This window comes from Triticum aestivum, chromosome 5D (genome assembly GCF_018294505.1).
Source record: "Triticum aestivum cultivar Chinese Spring chromosome 5D, IWGSC CS RefSeq v2.1, whole genome shotgun sequence".
Taxonomy (NCBI): domain Eukaryota; kingdom Viridiplantae; phylum Streptophyta; class Magnoliopsida; order Poales; family Poaceae; genus Triticum; species Triticum aestivum.
Genome location: NC_057808.1, coordinates 292,449,713 through 292,455,298, shown reverse-complemented (window position 1 = coordinate 292,455,298; position 5,586 = coordinate 292,449,713).

Sequence of the window (5,586 nt, the reverse complement as noted above, 5' to 3'; positions counted from 1 at the left end):
GTGAGAGTTGAGCTTATTGCAAGCATGTCTTGAAGAAGAAGATTGTGTGATCATTCATGTTTACCTTCAAGACATCATCCAAATGAAGAGAGTTGGAAAGATTCTAGGTTGATCAAGACTAAGTCAAGAGTGAATCAAGTTGATCAACTCACAAAGCGTAGAAGATGTACCGAGAGGGATCAAGTGATCCCATGGTATGGTAAGCATTATCCATTGTGCTTTGTGTACTAACCCATGGTCTATGTGAGAGTTCTATGTGGGGTTAGGTACGTGTTCATGGGCTTACGTCAAGAGGAAGATATCACTCAACCCATGGAGAGAATGACATCAAGTGGTGATCGTCATCAAGATTGCCGTGTGCAAGTTCAAGTGGAGCATCACGAAGAGATCAAGTGCTTGAAGCTTGCCGTCCATTGTGGTGACAATGGACTTGTGAAGATGTGCCGAAGAGTGGCTCACCCATAGTGGACTATGGGGGAGTAATCATCTAGTCTTCATCGAGCCAACGCAATCAAGAAAGGTGGTCCAACTTGAGGGAGTCAAGATCGTCATCATCTAGCTCAAGTGGACCATGTGCAAGGCAAAGGTTTGCCCTTGATAGGTTTTCTATTTTACCGGTCTCATGGTGGTAGTTGGGAGACCGGGTTATAGGATCGATAGCCGTACTATCAAGGGGGGCTCTCAAGTGAGTAGCTTGATCGTATCGTTCGTCGAGAGCTCAAACCATTGCATCCTTGCATCATGTTTCTTGGTTCTTGTTTGGTTCTCTTTGTGAGTCTTAGAGCTTATGGTCATCTTGATGACAAGCTTGAGTTCATCGAAAACGGAGTTTGCATGCGTCTTCTATGATGTTTTCGATGTTGGAGGTTTTACCGGTCTTATCCGAGGAAGGGTTCTCACCATTTTCTTTTGGGCCTTTTCTCATTTGCTTCTTATTGGTATTTCTATCAAGATTGTGTTAGCCCTTGTCGCTAGCTTTCCAACAAACTTGGTTTCGTCGAATTCGGAGTCTGTTTGCAGAAGTTGTGTCAGTTTTGGTGTTCTGAAAAGGCTGCAGCGGTACTAACGCGGACAGGAGCGGATGTAATTTTTTACTACCGCTCTTGGGAGCGGTACCACTGCTTGGAGCAGTACTACCGCGGCTACTTCCGTGGCTACTTCCGCTCGGGACCAAAAACTCGTCACAAGTCCAACGGTGGTAGGCACGGATGTAATTTTTTAGTACCGCTCGCAAGCAGTAGTACCGCTACCCTTAGCAGTAGTACCGCTACCCCTAGCGGTAGTACCGTGAGGTCAAGCGGTACTACCGCTCCGACGGTTCTTCTGGCTTTTTTGCCTCCTCGCTGTTGTGTTTCAAAGGGCTACTACCGCCCTAGCGGTAGTACCGCTCCTTGGAGCGGTAGTACCGCTCGGTGCGGGTTGTGACCATAACGGTTGGATTTTTCCCCACCTATAAAAGGGGGTCTTCTTCCCCAATGAACCTTATCCTTTGAGCTCGTGTTCTTCCCCCATTGTTGACCTTCTTCGAGCTTCCTAACTCTCAATCCCTCCATGGATTCTTGCTAGTTTTTGAGGGAAAAGAGAGAGGAGATCTAGATCCACATTTCCACCAATCACTTTCTCCTCTGTGTGAGGGGAACCCCTTGGATATAGATCTTGGAGTTCTTGGTGTTCTCCTTCTTGTTCTTCCTCTCATTTTCCTCCCTAGCATTAGTTGCTTCAGTGGGATTTGAGAGAGAAGGACTTGGGCACTCCGTGTGCCCTTGCCATTGCATTTGGTGCATCGGTTTGAGTTCTCCACGGTGATACATGGAAGTTACAAGTTGAGAAGCTTATTACTCTTGGGTGCTTGGTACCCTTGAGCTTGTTCCTCTTGGGTGCTTGGGCGCCCTAGACGGTTGGTGGTGTTCGGAGCTCAATCATTGTGGTGTAAAGCTCCGGGCAAGCGTCGGGGTCTCCAATTAGGTTGTGGAGATCGCCCCGAGCAATTTGACGGGTACCGGTGACCGCCCCCAAGGGTTGCCAAAGTGTACGGGTTTGGTGACCGCCCCCAAGGGTTGCCATTTGTATGGGTTCGGTGACCGCCCTCAAGGTTCCCTTAGTGGAATCACGGCATCTTGCATTGTGCGAGGGCGTGAGGAGATTACGGTGGCCCTAGTGGCTTCTTGGGGAGCATTGTGCCTCCACACCGCTCCAAACGGAGATTAGCATCCGCAAGGGTGTGAACTTCGGGATACATCATCGTCTCCGCGTGCCTCAGTTATCTCTTACCCGAGCTCTTTAATTATGCACTTTACTTTGTGATAGCCATATTGTTTCTTGTCATATATCTTGCTTTCACCTAGTAGTCTATCTTGCTTAGCATAAGTTGTTGGTGCACATAGGTGAGCCTAGTTGTTGTAGGTTTTGTGCTTGGCAAATTAACCGCTAGGTTTATTCCGCATTTGTTCAAGCCTTAACCGTAATTATTTTAAAGCGCCTATTTACCCCCCCTCTAGGCGACATCCACGATCTTTCAGAAGCGTGAATGAGAAGGGTACGAACACCGTTGTTGAGAGTACGAAGGATGCGTTCAGCCTTGTCGTTCTGTTGGGACGTATACGGACAGGTGAGGCGAAAGAGAGTGTCGTGGGTTGCGAGGAGAGAACGATTTGCGAGGTTGTCAAATTCTTTGCCGTTGTCCGTTTGGAGAGCGAGAATGGGATGAGAGAATTGTGTGTGGACATAGGCAAAAAACTGAACTAAGAGGCCATGCACTTCGGATTTGCGACGTATAGGAAAGGTCCATACAAAATGCGTGAAATCATCAAGAATGATCAAGTAGTATTGGAAACCGGACACACTTAATATCGGACTTGTCCATAGATCACAATGACAAAGTTCAAATGGGAAAGTAGTATGAGAAGTAGAAGAACTAAAAGGGAGCCTAGTGTGCTTGCCGAGACGACGTGCATTGCAATGGGTCGACAAGCTCTTATTACAGCTGAAATCAAAATATGTGGAGGCCTTGGCGAGGGCGGCGGCACCGGGGCGGCCAAGGCGCTAGTGCTAGAGATCAGCGATGACGGTGGCGGTGAGGAAGTGACGGGACGGAGCGAAGGTGTACAGATCGCCGGTGGAGTCCCAGCGGAGCAGCACCGTCTTGGTTGCGAGGTCCTTGATAGAGAAGCCATATGGGTCAAATTCAATCGAGACTAAATTATCACGAGTGAAAGCACGTACAGAAACGAGATTTTTGATAAGAGAGGGAGAGATGAGAATTTCTAAGAGGGGGAGAGGGCGGGAGGGAGTGGGGAAGGAGGTGGAGCCGACGCTGATGATTGGCAGCAGAGAGCCATCACCAACGACGATGGAGGAGGAAGAAGAATATGTGGGAAGGGAGAAAGGGATACCAGAACCGGAGCTGATGTGGGAAGAAGCGCCGCTGTCGAGGACCCATTCACCACCTGGAGCGGAGGGTGGATGCAACGCCATTTGGTTGAGAGCGGAAATGAGCGCCGCCTGATCCTAGTGTGGCGACGGCGAGGCTTGCCGAGACGACGGCGAGGATGTCTTGGAAAGTGCCGGTGACGGTTGTTGGAGAGCGCTGGGCAGGAATGTAGCCGCCAGGGATCCCGCCACTGAAGGAGGGGCCGCCAGGGAGGCCCCCGCCGAAGGAGGAGCCACCAGGCCCGGCGGAGGGATTCTGCTTGCGCTTCTTCTGCCAACCACCGCAGTTGCCGGAGGAGCCGCCGGAGTCGCCCGCGCCGTGCTGGGTGGGGCCGAGAAGGGCCGCGGGAGCACCGGGGTTGAAGAGGACCGGCGCGGGCGCAGGTTACTGCGGCCGAGCGGCATAGTAGGCACTGGCCTGCGCGACGAGGGTCGTGCGGGTGGTGTTGCGCGCCAGCCGGCTGAGGCGTTGTTCCTCCAGCTGCAGGAAGGAGCGGAGCTTGACGAAGGAAGGTCGGCGACCACGGGTCATGTGCGGCACGGCGTGTTGGAGGCGCTCAACGAGGCCACACAGTACATTGTGAACCAGCTCGCGATCCTTGACGCGATGGCCGAGGTCACGCAGAGTGTCAGCCATCTGTTTCAACTAACAGGTGTAGTCGATGACGGTGAGGTCGCCCTGGATGAAGCTGTGGAACTCGTCGAGGAGGTAGGTGATCTGGGCGTCGCGATTGCTGCGGAAGAGAGAATGGAGCGAGCGCCAGAGGGTGTACGCCGAGTCCTTCCGATTCTCGACGATCTCCAAGGTCGAGGGGTGACAGTGGCGTTGTACCACGACAAGACGGCGAAGACGTTGAGGACCCAATCAGAGGTGGCGTGAGCCGGCGAGCCGGCGACGTGGTCGGTGAGGCCGAACTTGGCGAGGGCGGCGAGAAACTGGCGGCGCCAGAGGCCATAGTTCTCCTTCTCATAGTCCAAAGTGACCAAGATGTGATCACGAATCCGCAGGCTTTGGATCTGAACGGTGGGAAGGGTTTGGGTGGCCACGGGGAGGTCGAATTTCTCATCGGCGGAGGACTCGCCGGAAGAGGAGATAGAGGAGGAGAAGCTCATGGCGGCTAGGTGGGGAGAGAGGGTAGCGGAAGATGAGGATCTCAGTTATACTGATACCATGTTGGAGCCAGAGCGATCGGAGAGAGAGATGGGTCGTGCAACGCTCACTGTATTGATAATCTGGGGTTACACTGGTTATATACATGCCGTCTTAGCTAACTAACTCACCCACTAGCCTGAAGACTAGGACTAACAAAACCACACGACACACATGTTCGCTAACAGGAAGCTCCGACGAGGTTGCCATGAAGCGTCAATAGACGCCATCGGTGCTGCCGTGGGAGCTGTTGTGTGGTGCCGACATGGGAGCTGAGTCGTGCCACCTGATCCTACGGCTGGAAGCATACACGTGATGCCTTGTCCTTGCGGGGCGACGGAGCTGCAGTGCAACACATGTGCCGTGATCCGCGAGTCTTGCCGGCGGCTGAAGCTGTAATGCGATGTGCCTCCCGCTGGCGCCGGAGCAGCAATGCAACGTGTGGTGTTGTGGATGGTGGATCTCGACGGCGGCGGAGTTGCAATGCGATGGGTGTGGTGCTGCGATCAGCTGAGCTCGCCGTTGGCAGAAGCTGCAATGCAACAGGCTGCTTTATGTGGGAGAAATCACCAATTGTTGTGGCGGCTGCTACAAGACGGCAAATCGGCAATTGTAGATGGACGTGCAGCTGCTCGAGACGAAGAGGGCGTGGGGTGTTGAAGACAAACGTGGAGGGGTGCTACGCTTCGGAGACGGGTCAACTTGGGCTGGGATACGATCCATTCCCCACGTGGTCCAGCTGGTGCAAGACAGACGGTTGTACAGCGCCCAATCCAACGGCTCGCAAGGTGGTTTAGAATTCGCTATCATCAGCCGGCTTACGCCTAGCAGGCGCCTTTGATTTTAGACGCTTATGAGGCATTAGTGTTGTGGCCCATCCTGCGCAACAGGGAGCCCTGATATAGTCGGCAGGTAGAGGAGACTGACAAGGTGGAGTTTGTCTCCAGGCATAAACATTGGGAGGGATTGCTTGTGTTGAATGATCCTTCGCAAATGGTTGTGACGTT